Consider the following 19,369-nt stretch of genomic DNA (forward strand, 5'->3'; position numbering starts at 1 on the left):
AGCATTAAAGAATTCATGACGTAAAACTATAACAAAAGTGATTGTATTTTGTTCGTATATCCCTATCTGTTGTATCAGCTGTGTGTGTATTCCTTATTTGTATTAATTTGTTTGTGTCTTCTTTTCAAAAGAACGTCTGACTCAATCATAAGGAAGAGTAAAATGGACGCCCATATCGTCAAAACGGGACGCTAGGGTGACAATAACGGTATCTAAGCAAATTAAAAAAAGAGCGGACCTGGTAAGAACCCGCTATGGTAAAAAAACTAAAACGATCCTATAGTGCCACCAGATCCCCCGCAGATATAGTCTTAAGAGAAGAAGGCATATACTCGGTCTTTCCATTTACTTATGATGTGTACGAATGGACAGATGGCTGTTGGCCAATAGGTGGTTCTTTTGATTCTTGCAAACTACAAGAATTAAAAGAAACAATAACGTCTTGACCAGATCCGAATTGGGATTTTAATTACACACAGAATTGTTTAGATGCATGGATTCGCACGGAAAAACGACACCCAATACCGAAACCAGTGTAAACAAGAAGTAACTCCAGAAATCGCGTCTAACATTTAAAAAAAAAAAAAAAAAACGATGCAAATCAACCCAGATTGGACAGAAGTGTATAGAACAGCTCTGTTGAACATAACAGCAACTAGTAATGCAGAACATGTTGATAAATTAAATGACTGAAATAGAGTTAACAGGCCGCAGAAGTAGACGCTATTAAAACAGCCCAAAACAACATAAAAGACAAAAAACGCCCTCGCTACACTTTGTGTATGGAGCCAACGTCAACTCGTTAAAGAACCCCCCAGATGCTATTACTGCGAAAAGATTGGTCATCAGGAGAGATATAGCAGAAAGAAACACAGAGACAAGGCCAAACCGTCGGCCCCGCCCATGGAACCAGTCAAACGGCCCCCACACCATGAAGAACACGCTCCAACGCCCAGGTGAGTATAATCATTACTAGGACCCCTTGGAAAAGGAAACAAGGATCCTGGCAACGCTTCTTCAACTGTCTTCCACCCCCACCGAAAATCCAAAATGCTCCGTGCAGACAAAACCATTTTGAATTTCTTGTCGATTCTGGTGCTACAGTATCAGCTATTAACAAAACTGGTATTTTACAAGAAAGTAAACAAACATTGAAAAACGGTTGGTATTGCTGGCATTGCGAGTGAAACAATATCAAAGCCGGTTCCCACTATTGTATCACATGTCCCATTGGAACAGAAGTTTTTAATCTCTCCCACCTCTCCTGTTACAGTTCACCCCAGAGTTTATCCCAGGTACCATCTAAACTATGGGCCATGCATAAAAATCATGCAGGATTTGTAACCTCTTCACCATCTCTTAAGTTACATTAAAGTCAGATGCTACTTTGACTTGTACTCGACAATATCGTTTGTCCCCCGAAGCATTAGATAGAATTCAGCCGGTAATAACTTCTCTTTTATCTCAAGATATTCTAAAGGAAACAACTACTAGTCCTTGTAACACACCCATATTGCCCCTCCCGAAACCAGGGAGTCCAGATGAATAGAGATTTGTACAAGATTTGAGAGCAGTCCACAATTGCGTTGTTCCTATCACACCCATAGTACCAGACACACATACAATACTGTCATCAATCCCTTCAGATTCCACACATTACACAGTAATTGATCTGTGCTAAGCGTTTTTCTCCATTCCAATACCATCTGACCCATGGTTTTATCCTAGTTGATATGATCATGTTAAAGTCACTTAACCCAAATGTTCTCCTCCCCAGATGGCAAGGACCAATCCAGGTGTAACTGACCACGAGGGCTGCAGTCAAACTCCAAGGGAAAACCAGAATGGATCCATGCAAGCCGATGCCGCCCCAGCACCTCCAGAAGAGGAAAGCACCAACGCCTCGAATGGACCACCTCTACCGCAATCTGCATAATACTCCTGATGAGCCCAGCAGACCAATGCAACGCAACCACCAGCAACAACGACCGACTCCCAACCATAGCGGAACCCCAGCTAACCACATCATCACACAACCAGTTTGCAAGCCTACTTGCTGCAGCTCAAACCCACTTCAAGAATGGGCCCCTTACTCCAATGAAGAGTTACCAAATGGAAAATGAGTGACCTAACATGCTAGGCATAAATTTTACTATTGTTCATTTTTATGGCCTTATTAATGATTGACACATAGTTAATCTTAAGCTCTCTATTTACAAGCTTCACTAGTGTACATATTTATTTCTTTATTGTTTATTTTGACTAATTTCTTTGAAATTCATTTTATTTCTTTATTAATGATTACTTTTACTTTTACTAATTTCTTTGAATTTACAATTTTACTAATGTACATATTGATTACTTTATTAATGATTTATTTTACTAATTTCTTTGACTTTCATTTTATTTCTTTATTAATGATTACTTTTACTAATTTCTTTGAATTTACAATTTTACTAATGTACATATTGATTACTTTATTAATGATTTATTTTTACTAATTTCTTTGACTTTCATTTTATTACTTTATTAATGATTACTTTTACTAATTTCTTTGAATTTGCAATTTTACTAATGTACATATTGATTACTTTATTAATGATTGATTTTTACTAATTTCTTTGAATTTTGTTTATAACTTGTTTTACCATCAGTTGTAATCCTGTGACATAATATATCACCTGTAATAAGTGTTGATCTTATGATCAAAAAGGGAGGGAACTGTCGTGGAAATATCAATCATAAACTATAAATATACAATCACATACAAATTATATTAGCCTTGTTTATATAATTATTACATTAGAAGGAACTGTATACATTCTCCCTGTAACTTAAAACAAATCCCTTCCTCTCTTAAACTGAGAGAGGTTAAGTTAATTCATATTCAAGTTCCCACTGGAGCCAGTAGAGTCTGGTTTGTGACCAGGCCAATCGACTGACTTCTTTGTTGTGTAACTCGTTTAGAGCCAAACCTGCAGACATGTCCAATACCCACCCATTGTATTACACATTTACTTGGCCTAAGGTCACTCCACTCCCTTCCACAATGTTAATGTTCCCTATAAGAATCTTGTGAATCTATTGTCTCGTCGAATGTGTTCTCGGTAAACTTTGCTGCCATTACTTTTCCCATGATCATAGCCTTAAGATTAAATCAAATATTTTGCTGTCCGACGTGTCCGTGAGAGAACTTTCTCTTCATCAATCGTCCCTAAAGCGCTGTGCAGAACAGAGCCCTTTTCCGACACCTCCTCCTCCAGCCTACGTCTACTCTGTGTGTTTGAGTGTTTAGCGTCTGTATCACACACCCGTCTATTCACACACCCTCCATATCTCCAGTCTGCTAATATTTAAGACGCGTTAATCATGGTGGCACTGGTCAAACACTGGGAGGAGGTCGAGTCTCCGTGCTGCCCCGCGGTGGACGCTCCTCACCGTGGGTCTCTGCTCAATTGACCCTCTGTGGACCAGAAGACCCGAGGACGATGGAAATAGACAGCCAGTCAACAGACGGGGAGCTTCACGTCCAGGTGGAGCCGACATCAGTGGGTCTGCCCGGGACAGAGACAGACGGAGGAGGAAACAGAGGAGGACCCTAGCATCATGTTTCTGGTGCAGTGGGCCCTGCACTCCCTCTGAGGTCAGACTACAGTGCCAGCCACAAAGGGGGCATGGGGAGCTGAATTCATGGTCGGCGTGGACTACACACAGCTGCATACACATGCATATACAGCACACACACACACACACACACACACACACACACACACACACACACACACACACACACATACACACACATACACACACACACACACAGCTGCATACACATACAAAGATACACACACACACACACCAGCATGCACAGACATATGTACACACACAACCACACACTCCTGCATACATACACAAACACCACACACACACAAACACACACACACACACACACACACACACACACACACACACACACACACACACACACACACACACACACACACACACACACAAATGTATGCTCACTCTTTCCTTGCAGACATGCACGACCAGACAGACACAAACACAAATGCATGCAATACACACATTTGGTCGCTGTCTTGATACAGGCACGCACACACAGACACACATACTCCTACATACATGCAGACGGCACCTAAATGAATATGAAAGATGCAAGGGACTCTTATTAACGGAGCTGGGTTTTATTTGTATGTGTGCGTGTGTGTCAGCAGCAACCTGGTGCCAAGGAGAACATGGCCGGCAATGGATCCATGCAAGCCGATGCCGCCCAGCACCTCCAGAAGAGGAAAGCACCAACGCCTCGAATGGACCACCTCTACCGCAATCTGCATAATACTCCTGATGAGCCCAGCAGACCAATGCAACGCAACCACCAGCAACAACGACCGACTCCCAACCATAGCGGAACCCCAGCTAACCACATCATCACACAACCAGTTTGCAAGCCTACTTGCTGCAGCTCAAACCCACTTCAACACCACCAAGAATGGGCCCCTTACTCCAATGAAGAGTTACCAAATGGAAAATGAGTGACCTAACATGCTAGGCATAAATTTTACTATTGTTCATTTTTATGGCCTTATTAATGATTGACACATAGTTAATCTTAAGCTCTCTATTTACAAGCTTCACTAGTGTACATATTTATTTCTTTATTGTTTATTTTGACTAATTTCTTTGAAATTCATTTTATTTCTTTATTAATGATTACTTTTACTTTTACTAATTTCTTTGAATTTACAATTTTACTAATGTACATATTGATTACTTTATTAATGATTTATTTTTACTAATTTCTTTGACTTTCATTTTATTTCTTTATTAATGATTACTTTTACTAATTTCTTTGAATTTACAATTTTACTAATGTACATATTGATTACTTTATTAATGATTTATTTTTACTCATTTCTTTGACTTTCATTTTATTACTTTATTAATGATTACTTTTCCTTTTACTAATTTCTTTGAATTTGCAATTTTACTAATGTACATATTGATTACTTTATTAATGATTTATTTTTAGTAATTTCTTTGACTGTCATTTTATTACTTTATTAATGATTACTTTTACTTTTACTAATTTCTTTGAATTTGCAATTTTACTAATGTACAGATTGATTACTTTATTAATGATTGATTTTTACTAATTTCTTTGAATTTTGTTTTAACTTGTTTTACCATCATTTGTAATCCTGTGACATAATATATCACCTGTAATAAGTGTTGATCTTATGATCAAAAAGGGAGGAACTGTCGTGGAAATATCAATCATAACTATAAATATACAATCACATACAAATTATATTAGCCTTGTTTATATAATTATTACATTAGAAGGAACTGTATACATTCTCCCTGTAACTTAAAACAAATCCCTTCCTCTCTTAAACTGAGAGAGGTTAAGTTAATTCGTATTCAAGTTCCCACTGGAGCCAGTAAGTCTGGTTTTGTGACCAGGCCAATCGACTGACTTCTTGTTGTGTAAACTCGTTTAGGAGCCAACCTGCAGACATGTCCAATTATTATTATTATATATTATTAGTCCGCTAATATTTAAGACGCGTTAATCATGGTGGCACTGGTCAAACACTGGGAGGAGGTCGAGTCTCCGTGCTGCCCCGCGGTGGACGCTCCTCACCGTGGGTCTCTGCTCAATTGACCCTCTGTGGACCAGAAGACCCGAGGACGATGGAAATAGACAGCCAGTCAACAGACGGGGAGCTTCACGTCCAGGTGGAGCCGACATCAGTGGGTCTGCCCGGGACAGAGACAGACGGAGGAGGAAACAGAGGAGGACCCTAGCATCATGTTCTGGTGCAGTGGGCCCTGCACTCCCTCTGAGGTCAGATTACAGAGCCACCACAAGGGGGCATGGGGAGCTGAATTCATGGTCTGCGTGGACTACACACAGCTGCATACACATGCATATACACACACACACACACACACACACACACACACACACACACACACACACACACACACACACATACACACACATACACACACACACACAGCTGCATACACATACAAAGATACACACACACACACACCAGCATGCACAGACATATGTACACACACAACCACACACTCCTGCATACATACACAAACACCACACACACACAAACACACACACACACACACACACACACACACACCACACACCACACACACCCACACACACACACACACACACAAATGTATGCTCACTCTTTCCTTGCAGACATGCACGACCAGACAGACAAACACAAATGCATGCAATACACACATTTGGTCGCTGTCTTGATACAGGCGCGCACACACAGACACACATACTCCTACATACATGCAGACGGCACCTAAATGAATATGAAAGATGCAAGGGACTCTTATTAACGGAGCTGGGTTTTATTTGTATGTGTGCGTGTGTGTCAGCAGCAACCTGGTGCCAAGGTGAACATGGCCGGCTCCAGGCCCACTTTCCAGGAGCGGAGCGCAGGGCCAAGGAGGCAGCTGACCGCTGGCAACATAGCCCCCCGGGCCCCTGACCCCCATAACACACACACACACACACACACACACACACACACACACACACACACACACACACCACACACACACACACACACATGCAGACACAAACTCACCCACACACACTCACATGCACATACAAACACACACACACACACTCACACATGCATGCACACCACACACACACATACACCCACATGCACGCACCAGCATGCAGACACAACCAAACCTACACAACCAACATACGCACACACAGACAAACACGCACTCGCACACAGACAGAAATAATGATTTCTGTTTCAAGAATCTGTAATTGAACCTCATAATGAGTTCAACGTCCTTAGCCTTCACTCCATTTATCATGCTCTGATTCATTCTCTGTTTTACTCGGGGCATTGGATCAAATTGTGGCTTAATGTTTATAACCATACGTACATTGTTAATACATTCGTAATTAATATTGTCCAATATTTCCATGATTTCTATCAAGCAGGGGGTCTTGACAGCCCGTTAGGGTGCTTTAGAGACGCTTTGTGCACAGGCATGTAAGCACAGTGTACATGCCTGAATGTGTGTGTTGTGTGGGAGAGTGTGTGTGTGTGTTTGTGTGTGTACTTGTGTGTGTGTGTGTGTGTGTGTGTACGTGTGCATGTATGTGCGTGTACGTGTGTCTCTGTGCGTGTGTGTGTGCGGCTGTGTGCGTGTAAGTGTGTATGCGTGTGTACAAGTGTATGCGTATGTACGTGTGTATGTGTGTGTGTACATGTTTGCGTGTGTGTGCTTGTGTGTGTATGCGTGTGCCTGTGCGTACGTGCGTCTGTGTGCGTGTGTGTCTCAGGACAGGTGTTTCAGGTTATTCTGGGAGTCTGATGAAGGACGTGCTGCACTGCATATATTTATAGCTATGAATGTCCACAATTGTGGAGCCTGAAATTTGCCTGGAGATGATCCCCAGACCCAGTGGCGGAGCCAGAATAATTTTATAGGGGTGGCCAGACTGGGACCAAAATTCTCATAGTGGTGGCCACATAAATCAGAAACATGATTGTTTTCATTAAGCATCTAAAGTCGGCTTTACCTGATAGTATTAGGCCTTTTCATACCGCTGACATACCAGGCAGCGGAAAAAACAACTAGTTTATTCTAACTATTCTAGTAGTCCCAGTCCCCAATCCTGGAGTTAACTTAAACATACCCATCTAGAGGGTACATCTAGAGAAAATAAGTCCATTATTTTAGTGTCTCATTTTTGCGATTTTCCCTGGCTACAATATTGTATCTGTCAGTTGTCAAATTTGCTGAAGAAATTGTTAAACTTCAATAATTGTTCATAGTCAACTTATATAGTGCATTTATTTAAGCTCTCAACATCATAACCATACAGCTTTGCCTTCGCCACATCGCCGGGAAAACACGACGCACACTAAGAACATCCATGGAATCAGCCGTTCAAAACCAGTCTGCATGAATCGTATGACAACTGGATGGCAGGGGATGCGGAATAGGAATACACAGCAGGGGAGAACATGAGAGCCCCAGCTCGCCGCATAGTAGCCTGGGTGCTTTAAGCGTGGAACAAGCTGGATACGGAGTGGGTGAAAAACTATGTGTGTGTGTGTGTGTGTGTGTGTGTGTGTGTGTGTGTGTGTGTGTGTGTGTGTGTGTGTGTGTGTGTGTGTGTGTGTGTGTGTGTGTGTGTGTGTGTGTGTGTGTGTGTGTGTGTGTGTGTGTTTGTGTGTCACTCTGTTCGAGCCTGCATGAGAGTTCAATGTTGTCATTAGCTGTTACGTCTTTCTGACCAATCGCAGTTCAAGGCCGACCTGGGCTGTATATTCGGGAGGGGGGCGCTCAGTTACTCCCCTCTAGACAAAATCGAATTGGTTGCGACGTTGACCCGGCGCCCCCCGAAAAGTTAATGTATCACAGTGAATTCTCCCAACTCTCCCGATTACCACACAGGCACGCACTGCGTGTGCGTGCGTGCCTGTGTTTGTGTGCAGGGCAGGCGTTATTCAATTGCCTGGTAAACAGGGGCGTTGCTAGGTTTCTGAAACATCCGGGGCTTAGCCCAAGAGGGAATAGGACAGGCAAATTTTGTTGTATACCTTTATTGCGCATGCACATTTTTTTTCATAATGCTTTACCTAAATAAAAAAAATAGGCAGGTAATCACATTGAATAGCTACCTGACTGCTGCTTATCCCCAGACATCTAAAGTTCCATTCAAGTTATTTAAGAGTAAAATGAATACAAGTGCGACAGACCTTACATTACCTATATCAGGGGTGTCAAACTCATTTTCACAAAGGGCCACTAATCACACTAAGGGCCGACATGGAGTTTACTGACATGCCTTCTTTTTAATCCAAAAAGTAAAAAGAACATATTTATGAATATATTGTATACAGCCTGCGTAGAGGGTCATATAGGCTAGGTTTCATTTCAACATTTTAGGGGACAAATTATAGGTGGGGGGTATGGGGGGTGCTCCCCCAGAAACGTTTAAAGCATCAAACACTTAATTTCCTGCATTCTGATGGATTTTTATTCATCTATCTGTGCCTGCAGATAGTCTGAATCATTTTATAGTGGAAATATTTTTTTTTCTGTGAAGGAAAAGACAACATTGAGGTTCCTAAAGAAACAACTATTATGGAATATAATGCAGTAAGGCTCTCAGGCATCCTGGATTTTTCAAAACTTTCTGCAAATTGAAAACATATCACATGTTTTGGGTATTACTTTTTTAGGAATCATGACTCAGCACCAGTGTTAACTATTTATAACACTTAACATTGGTAAATGACAGCCACCATTGGAATTGAAAAGGGTGGGCAGCTAGCTAGTTAACGAATTGTAACTTAAGGCCAAAGTTGGAAACAAATCATGTTAGCATTCATCCTTAGACATGTGACACAATCAGTCATCAATATTGGCATGCTATTTAGCCTCATAGATTGGCCTATTTACAGCCCACAGAAAACTGACATATTTTCTTCAATGCAAGTTCATCAATTCATGGCTTAAAATCTGGAGCAGTAGAACAGAAATTCCTAGCAGTTAGCTACGCAAGAGTCATAACAAATGGGAGCATGTGCGACGTGCGGATATGGCACAGGCTCTGCATGCAGCAAAATATAAAATAAAAAAAATAAAAATTATAATATTTTTTTTCTTTCTTTTTTTAACAAAAAAGATTCGGGGCTAATCAAATTAGATCCGGGGCTTTAGCCCCGAATAAAACAGCCTAGTGACGCCACTGCTGGTAAACATGTAGGCCTACGGTACTATTCATACTGTTTTAAATAATGCATTTGATAGGCTATTTCCCATCGTTGCTGAGCAAGAGTTTTGTTCGAAAGTTCAGTGATAGAAAACAAATAATAGCCCGGGCTATTTACGTTTTACGGTAGGCCTACCTGTCATGCACCTACCCGATGTCAAGTGGACCGGGTTGAATTCACTGCGGGTCTCTCTTATATCCATCTTACCAAAGATATTTTGGTACTGTCCTTCTCAACACTCTCTGATCTCACTAAAAGGCTAGCAGCACGAAACAGCATAATCGACGAGATGCGCTATGCATAGAGAAGAAAGAATACCGACGTTGAATTTGCAACATTTTGCAACTAATTTTTCTAAATCTGCCCATACATGGACACGGCAGAATTTTGCGGTTTTCACACGCTACAATGTTGCATCTGTGGCTGCTGGTAATTCAATCACAAAGAAGTAAACTCTACTCGCATTGGAAGCTCCCGTTTAGTGTTGCAGTAAAATGCGTCCTTAAGGGAACGACAGCTATGCGAAAATAGCTTTTCGATTTTTTTCACTGCCCAGACCCCTGGACCAGCCACACACCACTGGACGGGCCAGCAGGACCAGACCGGACCAGGTCAGACCTGCCCTGCATGATAATTCTCCACCAGGCACTCAGGAACCGTAGCATGACACCGCCACCTACCTACTTCCGCTCAATTTTCATTTCACTTCAGTACTAGGTCTGGGTCTGCTTCATATGCATGGGTTCCTTGGAAGCCAGATTTTTGGCGGTCCAATCAGCGAACAGAGGGAGTGGCTGAGAACGATGACGTCGAGGTCGCGCGCCAGTTTCAGTTGGTAGTCAGATGAAGACCAGGAAGACAATGAAGAAGGATACAAAAGAAGGCTATTCGGTCTGTTGTGGGATCGCTGCCTAATATCGATCAATTAAAGCCGGAGCAAGAACAAGCTTTGCTGAGTTCTGTTGGTGGCCATGATGTTGTGCCGCCTCTCCCCACCGGGTTCGGGAAAAGTTTGATTTTCTAGCTGGCTCCGTTAGCGGTGAAGGAGCCGGTCCCGTCGCATGACATACGTCAGGACCAAACGCTATGCGATTGGTTATGGCAGATCCAGAGTGGCACTGGGCAGATCCAATCATTTTAAAACTTCAACAGACAGTAAGTGAACGTTTGTCAATTGGGCAGTTCAAGACCTTCTGTACAAAGGTGGTCTGGTAGATGGTCTGGTAGGACCAGGCTACAGGAACAGTGCATACTTCCGAAATCCACCAGTGCTCAGCGGCCAAGCCTGGTATTGCAGCTGTTTAGCAGGCTGTCAACGGGTCCGTCAACTCACCGGGTCCCAGAAGTAGATATCTCCGTTCACTCTAATACAAGTGGGGAACAGGAATGTGTCTCCACCAAAAATGTCTGGATATCAATCAAAAGGCTCATAATTATATTTATACCATGTTTCTAAAAAAAAAAGAAGTTTCCTCTTTTCAAAACACCTCCTCAAACGTTTTATTAGCCGTTTTATGTATTTCTTTTTTGCTGGAGAAGGAGGGATGGGCAGCTGAAAGGAATCGTAGTGAAACAAACGGCTCAGTGCCATGGACCTATTAAAGAAGCTCCTTTAACTTCTCGTGTCCGAGGTTTTTCCTTTTACTTAACATTAATGGCGTTGAATGAAATGTCATTTTTTTTGTAGTTTAGTTTATTTATCTACTTTTATTTTAAGTATATTTTGTGTGAAGGGAACTTGCAAATTAAGAATTTCATTGCCCAGTGTTACGACCCGGCTCGAGGGAAGTAACATGAAGTCGACAACAAAGGATTAAATATAAGAAAACCGGGTTTATTGTTACAAAGTTTAAACAGACTGGGGAATGGGAACCATGCTGCTGGCCCTGGCTGGAGCCCTAGTGAGTGAAGCCTCCCAGGCTTTAAAGGCAACAGCAGGTTCCAGGTAACGAGGAGAAGGAGGGGCTGAAGGAGGAGCTCCGGGAGCACTGCAAAACATGGAGCAGATCTGCACATAACACCCCCCCCCCCCCCCCCCCCCTTAAAACGGTTGCTCTAGGCAACCGCCAAGTTACATAAATCAAAATAACAACAAAATAAATGAAAAGCTATATCACATTTGCTTATGACACTCATGACCTTGACAGGGCATCTGCGAGCACATTGTCCCTTCCACGGATGTGCTTTATTTCCGGGTTAAAGCTCTGCAGGAACAAACTCCATCGCATCAGCCGGTGGTTGGAGTTCCTCATTCTGCCACCCGACGCTCAATCACATATGGACCACTAAATCGAGCTTGCAAAGCAGACCCTGGAAGTGGCAGCAGCACCAACCCCTTGTCACCAGGAGAGAATGCCCGATGCTTTGCCCTTTGGTCATACCACCCCTTCATCCGTCCTTGGGCTTCCCCCAAGTTCTGCCTTGCCAGCTCACATGCCTTGTTCAGCTTTGACCGAAAATGACAAACAAAGTCTAGCAAATTTGTGGAGGGGAACTGGTTTGCCAACCATCTCTCTTTCAAAAGGTTCAAAGGGCCCCTCACAGTATGACCGAACACCAGTTGAGCTGGACTAAAGCCAAGGGACTCTTGAGTGACCTCTCTAGCTGCAAAGAGGAGCAAAGGTGTTCTCTCATCCCAATCTCTCTCAAACTCCTTACAGTAGGCTCGTAACATGGACTTTAGGGTCTGATGAAACCGCTCAAGGGCTCCTTGAGACTCTGGATGACAAGCAGATGAAGTCTGGTGCTCAATAGACAACTGCTGGAGAACCTGAGAGAACACACGGGACATAAAATTCGAACCCTGGTCGGTCTGGATAACTCTTGGCAGGCCAAACACTGTAAAGAACTTCAAGATTCAAGATTCAAAAAGCTTTATTGTCTAGTATGTTACCATACTAGAAAATTGTCTTTTGACTGAAGGCTTGGAGGTGTGTGTGTGTGTGTGTGTTGTGTGTGTGTGTGTGGTGTGTGTGTGTGTGTGTGTGTGTGTGTGTGTGTGTGTGTGTGTGTGTGTGTGTGTGTGTGTGTGTGTGTGTGTGTGTGTATGTTATTTGTGGGAGTTCTTTGAGGAATGAGTGTTCTGTGTGTGTATAGCTATGGGGATGAATGATTTTTTGTAGATAGCTTTCCTGGCCAAAGGCATTCTGAATCTTCTGCCAGAAGGAAGTAGATCAAAACAAGGATGGAGTGGGTGGGAGGGATCTAAGAGGATGGAGTTGGTCTTCCTTCCCACTGCCTGGATGTACAGATCCTCCAGCGCTTTCTGGTGTATTCCTATTAGCTTGCTTGCTTGCTTAGTTAATCTATTAAGTCTGCTTTTGCTTGCGTTTGTGAGGAAGCCGTACCAGGATGTAATGTTGCAAGTGATGATGGATTCCACCAGAGATTGGTAGGCAGTTGACAAAATGTCTTTACTGACATTGAAGGTGTCTAGTTTCCTCAGGAGATACATACGTTGTTGTCCCTTCTTGTAAACCCCATCTGCATGCTGGCTAAAGGACAGACGTTGGTCGATCTCTGTGCCAAGGTATTTGAACTTCACCACCTGTTCAACTACTTGTCCTTCCAGGGTCAAAGGTGAGGAAAGTGGATGTGGGGTGTTAGATGCCCTCCTCCTATGGCAACACTGTTCTTTGGTTTTGCTGATGTTCAACTGCAGTGAGCTTTCTTTGAACCACAGGGCCATTTCAGTGATATATTGGGTGCACTTGGACAGGGTGCTTTGATCTGTCAGTTTGGCCACCAAGGCCAGATCATCTGCATATTTAAATAGCTTGAATCCACTGATGTTGCATGTGATCTCATTGGTGTATATTGAGAACAAGATGGGAGACAAGACACAACCCTGTGGGACTCCAGTGTTAAGGATGATGTTGGACGATGTTACACCCTGGACCTTTACATGCTGGGGTCTGTCCTTTAAAAACTCCTTGATCCAAAGTGTCAGTGCTGGGTTGACCTGAAGCTGCTGAAGGCGATGCAGGAGTGTGTTGATGTTAACTGTATTAAATGCTGACGAGAAGTCCATGAATAAGATCCTGACCAAGGAGTTCTGGGAGTCCAGGTGCTTTGTGATGGTATCCAGTAGATGTAATGTAGCGTCCTCCACACCTCGTTTTGGCTTGTAGGCAAACTGCAGTGGATCCAGATTCTCACCGATGGTGGTGGTGAGCTCTCCTGCAACAACTCTCTCCATGCATTTGCACAGGATAGAGGTGAGTGCCACTGGTCTGAAGTCGTTCAGAGCTTTAGCCCGGGGCTTTTTGGGAACAGGGATGATGGTGGTCTCCTTCCACGCCCTGGGAACAAAACTGGCATCTAGGAAGAGCTGAAACATTTAATAAGGGCCTTGGAAATGGCTGAAGCGGTGATTCTACGTAGAGGGATAGCTTCAGGAAACCGGGTAGCTGTACACATGATTGTCAATAAGTACCGGTTACCTGACTTGGTACGAGGAAGGGGACCAACACAATCGATCAAGATACGCTCAAAAGGCTCTCCTATGGCAGGGATAGGATGTAAATGAGCTGGAGGAATCTTCTGGTTGGGCTTCTGAAGATCATCTGGGCGTTTTGACACTACAGGAAAAGGGACAACCTCAGGAGCCGTAAGCACCCTACCACTGGCTAGGTCATTTCCCAAGATGAAGGACACCCCTTTAATGGGAAGGCTTGAACACACAGCTACAGCTACTTCCCCAGAGACAAGACCGGTTTCAAGGGTAAGTTTATGCATAGGCAGAGACAGATACCCCCCCCCCCAAACCCTTGGACGAGGGCACTGGAACCCAACTTAGACTGGTCAGTAAACGGTAGGAGGTCCTGTAGAATCAAAGACTGAAAAGCTCCACTATCTCTCCAAATCTTAATCGGTTGCTTGGTTTGAGGATCAGTGACTAGAGAAACACAACCATCCATAAGGAAAGACGAAGAACCAGGCAGCTCACTCTTTTGAGCGGGTTGGTCCATGTTATGGATGACAGCAAAATTTTTCACAGTTTTTAGTAAGGCAACAGGCTTATAAGACTCTTGTTTCTTACTCAAGACAGGGCAATCGGCAATGAAGTGACCACTGTTCTTGCAATAAAAACAAGTCTTCTCTAACGGAGTACTCACAGTAGCCGATCTATCTATCTTTCGCTAGCCGATCTAGCGAAAGTTGTAGAAACGGTGGGAGGAGGTTCTGAGCAGGTGGAGGAAGTGGTTGGAAACCGAGTTCTACTAAAACCAGTCCTTCCTTCTCGCTCACCTTGGTCGTTATCAAAGTTTACCTTGAGCGTCAATACAAACTTGTCTGCTAGGACAGCAGACTTATCAAGAATTTTTAAAGTCCTCCAGCAGAACTAATTGTTTAAGATCTTCCTTAGTTTTCCGCCTTCTGTGACTTGCTCCAAGAATTAAAACTGATCTCCTTTCTCTTGCAAACTCAACATAAGTTTGTTCATCCAGCTTACTGAGGCCTCTAAAACGCTGGCGGTACGCCTCAGGAACGAGCTCATAAGATCTTAGAATAGCGCCTTTAACTTTTTCATATTCCTTGATATCCTCAATGGTCAAAGCAGTGTAAGCGTCTTGTGCTTTCCCCACCAAAACGCTTTGCAAAAGCGATGTCCAGGCATGTATGGGCCAGTCTGAAACAGTAGCCACTCGTTCAACATGAGCAAAGTACCTCTAAACATTTTCCCAAATGGAGTGTCATTTGGACAAAGCCCCTCAGAAGTGTAGCCTGCAAGACCTAATGGTTCAGAATGTGGTGGAAAAACAGTTTTTGAGATAGGAAGGTCCTACCGCCCTGAAATTTTTATATCTTATTCTAGGGCCTAACTGGGACCTCCGCACCGAAACTTGGCCCGGTCGGACCCCGAGGGCAGGAAGGGGGGGCCTGCCCTCGGTGTCTGACCGGGCCAAGTCTCGGGCAGGAAGGGCCCCCCCTTCCTGCCCTCGGGGTCCGACCGGGCTCCGTGTTGAAGTCTCGTTCAATAAAAACCAACTCTCGTTGTCGAGCGTTCAATAAAAACCAACTCTCGTTGTCGAGCGTGCCCCCCCCCCTACAAATGTGTCTCCCCCCCCTCAACAAACGGTGTCCCCCCCCCCCCCCCCCCCCCTACAATCGTGTGTCGTCCCCCCCTCAACAAACGTGTCTCCCCCCCCCCCCCCCCCCTCCCCGGTCAACAACAGTCTCCCCCCCCCCCCCCAAACAATCGTGTCCACAATTTGCCGCAAAGCCGTGAAACCCAAACCCCGACAATTTGGCTATAGATTGTCTCATTACACGCTAAATAATATAATTATAGCCTTGTAGTGACCGTAACATAATTCACCTACAGCATTTCGTTATGGGTTGTTCTTTCAATTGTGTTGTTGTTTACTGCATGTCATTTACGTTCTTGGTGGTTCAGGGATCGCGGTCCCTTTAAGGATTACGTGCGTCTCATGACGTCACAGACCATGCTGGATTTGTTTACCTTCAGCACGCTTTGTTTTCCGGAATTCTTTTTTACAAAATAAACGAGTCACACGGCTGGGTGCTCAACGTGCGAAGTTGTGTTCTTAACTTATTACAATTTCCACAGCCTAATTATATATATAGGTTTTGGCATAAACATAACTAGGGTGCACTGTACTATCTGCGCACACCCTTTCTGAAGCCTCTCTCTCGCTCTCTCTCTCTCTCTGTCCCTCCCGCTCTCTCTTTCTCTCTCTCTCGTACCGTTTTGTGGAGCACGTTAATTGTCTTAGAACACTCCCATTCAGAATGCATTGGTTTACATTTCGTTTTGTGTAACACGCAAAAAGTCGGACTATCGTGCTCGGGAACACGCTTCAATAGATTAACGTTCGTGCGCAGGAGCACGCAATCGCGTGATACCGGGTTGCAAATACCCCAGAGGGGTGTTCCACGAACGGAGGTTTAACAAACACTGAGTTAACGCTGAACTCTAGGTTGATTGACCCTGTGCCGACCAACCCAGAGTTTTCGGTTCCACAGCAGCGGTTATGCATTAGTTCAATCAACTCGGGGTTGGTTAACACAGGGTTGTGCGCGTCCACGCCAAACTTAAAAAGACGTGATGTATGGATCATGGAAACCCTGATCGATATAGCGAAACGGGCCGCTTATTTCAATGAAATGGAACTCCAGGTTCTCCTGGAGAGCTATGACAAGGAGAAGGACATTATCACAAGAAAAGGGAACGCTAAAACCTCTGGAACCCGGAGAACCAAAGCCTGGCAGCGGATCGCTGACCGCGTAAATGCGTTAGTTACACGTCAAAAGCATGATCCTTAATATTTGAGCCATGCATATATAAATATCCCAGTTAAGCATTCTTAAAGATCCTACCACATAACCCCTTTCTTCTAAAACAATATGTAGCCTACTCCGATTGCTGCCAAGCGGTCAGAGGATCAAGTATAAAAATGAAGTATAAAAAACATACAAACTGGTAAGCTTTTCCCACCATCGTATTGGTATAAATTTAAATAAGCAATTTTTTTAAGCCAATCGTGAAAAGGCCGACAGTCGGCAGACTGTATCTGGCCCTCAAATTGTCTTGACCCCGGTGGAGGAGCTGTTAATAAACATAAATTCAGGGCGCCCTGGCATGGAGGGGGTACCTGGAGGTAGGCTACCTACCACCTCAGAGAGTCATGGGCCATACCCCACACTGGTTGAATGTAGGTTTTTGTGTTTTCTTGCATTTTAGATTTTTTTGCCTTCGAAGTAACACATGCAAACCGTGTGCTTGCCACAGCGCATACTATTCCAAATGTTTCTTTTTTTGGAACTGGGTAGAAAACCTAAAAGTGACAATTCATCGACTTCACAGATCAAGATGGATCAGTGCTTGTAATGAAGCCGCCGGCTACGATCGAACATTCTCCAGTGGATGCAAGTCCGTTGGGACTATTTTATACTTTATGTTGTAAATGCCTCTCGGCATAGTACTCAGACAATATTGCTCTTTGTATGATAGGAGGCCGATACAAATCTTGGTTGGGTCATCTGAAACGACTGTGATGTGCTCAGCATCTCAAGCATTTATAGCCTATAGATAAAACTACCATTTGAAAAAAACGGAGGGCTACGCAAATAGTCTGGAGTGAACTGAAGCCAGGTCCTCGATTGGTAGTGTTGGCTATGTAAGGCTATTTAAATACATTAAAGATTTGCGCGAGAATCTATACTATCTCTCCACTCCAGCAAAAAGTCATCCAATATGCCAAGATGTCGAGCCGTGGTCTTATCAATCGCTCCCGGTGGATTGCACGTATAATTTGCGCTCTGATATCAGCAGTTCTTTCATCAAAAGGGCATGCCATTGTGAACACATGAAATCTGCGGTGAACGCCGGTGGAAATACCCAAAACCGGGTTATGTTTCAAACTTAACCTGCGCAAAACCTGGTCCGACCAGGTTTGATTCAGAGCATATGTTGCTATAGCAACTAACATACCGTGATCCTTTTGGAACGGAAAACCTAGGGTTACAGCAAACCCTGGGTTAACTTACCCGGTTATGTGATAAAACCGGCTTTGTGGAACACCCCACAGTGGGGTGTTTTTAAACAGAGACAGAAGGGAAGTGCTCTTACTTGAGATAGGCTGTGTATTTGATTTGTACATGGAAATGGCTTTCAACGATAAAATCCTTAAATACCAGCCCATTCTGGAAATTCTAAGGGACCTAGGCTACCAATGCAAGCTAATAGTGTTTATTTTTGGAAGCTTGGGGCATGTCCACAACCGTGTTTTCAGTGGGTTAAGGCTGGCTGGGCTCTCCAGCAGAAAATCTAAACAATTAGCAAAGTTCTGCTCCATATCAGCAGTGATAGGCAGCCTGGCAGTGTGGCGCAGGAGATGTTTTTTGTACCCTTGAACAATGACTTATCTTATCTCTGAAATATTTGAATCTTGTCTCTTGTAATGTGATTGGTGGATTCAAATAAAGAATTAAATGTGTGTGTTTGTGTGTGTGTGTGTGTGTGTGTGTGTGTGTGTGTGTGTGTGTGTGTGTGTGTGTGTGTGTGTGTGTGTGTGTGTGTGTGTGGTCTTGTGTTTATTTCCATGTCATCATAATAATTATTGTGTGTATTTCACAATATATTCTCAGCCATGGCAACATGTCTGTATTTGGGGGGATGGCTCTTTGGGGGAAACTCCCCGGCCGTCCGAGCAGCCTTGAAACACCACATCCCCATCAGGTCAGTTTAGAACGCCCTGGACCAGAGATCTGAAGGGCTTCGCAGGCCGCTTCTTAAAGGACGCACCCTGACCCTAGCCCCCAAAAGGGCAGGGAAACCCCCCCTAATGTCAGGGAACCTGGAGAAGGAACCCAGAAGAGGGATCCCTCTCCAGGGATGGTAGGAGTGCAATAGGAGACGTAATAATGTGCAGACGTAATGATAGCATAACAAGTGCTATCTGAGAGATATCCTCTATCCATCGCTATGTCTTGTCTTTATAATGCCACACTTAAAAGCCGTTGTTTTAGTTATTTCATGATTTTGTTTTATATGTACTAAGGATTTTTGCACTTTTGGTGTA

Source organism: Gadus morhua, chromosome 1, assembly GCF_902167405.1.
Source record: "Gadus morhua chromosome 1, gadMor3.0, whole genome shotgun sequence".
Lineage (NCBI taxonomy): Eukaryota > Metazoa > Chordata > Actinopteri > Gadiformes > Gadidae > Gadus > Gadus morhua.